Source organism: Phalaenopsis equestris, unplaced genomic scaffold (genome assembly GCF_001263595.1).
Source record: "Phalaenopsis equestris unplaced genomic scaffold, ASM126359v1 Scaffold000761, whole genome shotgun sequence".
In the NCBI taxonomy this organism is placed as follows: domain Eukaryota; kingdom Viridiplantae; phylum Streptophyta; class Magnoliopsida; order Asparagales; family Orchidaceae; genus Phalaenopsis; species Phalaenopsis equestris.
The window spans coordinates 5,066,872-5,067,805 of record NW_018165201.1 but is presented as its reverse complement, the minus strand read 5'-3'; the positions used below and the strand labels follow the sequence as shown (position 1 = coordinate 5,067,805).

The 934-nt window shown below is 38.2% G+C and overlaps 1 protein-coding gene across 1 annotated transcript in view; it reads left to right on the top strand.

Moving 5' to 3' along the window:
* LOC110030910 (peptide-N(4)-(N-acetyl-beta-glucosaminyl)asparagine amidase) overlaps positions 1-934 on the top strand; it is a 64,756-nt gene that overhangs the window by 52,071 nt on the left and 11,751 nt on the right. The gene's annotated exons all lie outside the window — the stretch shown is intronic.

The window sequence follows — 934 nt, the reverse complement described above, 5'->3', positions numbered from 1 at the left end:
GCCAGTTTTATTATTTGGGACTTAAACTTGCATAATGCCTGATTATGCAAATAACCCACAGAGATAAGAGGGTTTACATTGTAACAAACAACAACCTCAGAACCTAAAGCGAATTAGGACTTACGCTGCACAACATGGTTGTACAGGAGCCTAAAAAGAGAGTGTGAGGATTTACGTCGCGCTAGGCGAGCTACCTCGAAATCCTATGGGTTGTTATTATGCTAGGAAGAGATAATGCCGAAGATCTTCTTGTTGCTCGCTCCAAGCTTCTCGTCGTGCTGCTCACAAAGTTGGTTCCAAGCTCTTGTCGTCGCGATGGCTCCAGGGTTTAAGTGTTTGAGATTGGTGATTTGTGTTTCACAGTTTTGGTGTCAATGTTTGGTTTTGTTTTGTTCCAGTTTTGGTTTTGCATGCAGAATAAGCAACTCACAAGTAAATAAAATGTGCTTGAAAGGTAAAATGCAGTAAGGTAAAATGCTGTAAATAAACTGTAAAAGCATACCTGAGCATCTGCTATTGTTGTATTATTAATGTTGCGAGCATAACATGATTTGCAGGCTGAATTGCAGGAGATTTAAATAAACCTGCAAAAAAAAAAAAAAAAAAAAAAAACTAAACAAGATGAGAGAACTCAGTATTAAAGTCAGAAAAACGAGTCGTATAAATCACAAGCAAACGAAACATTTAGCCACATATGAAAGATCAAGACTGGGTATAAGAAGTTGGTGAAAGTGGGGGCTCAGAGCTGGGCTGTGTGCTTCCCGACCTTGAACAGGAGTTACCGGCCCAACAATCTACAGAAGGCAGTTCTTAACCTCAATCCAAGTGACTAGCCGTGGACCTTTATAAATTTTCATAGAAAGATTTTCATGCAAAAGTTATTATTCAAGTCTTTTTTATGCAGAGTTCTTTTAATCATGCAAAAGAAATTTTT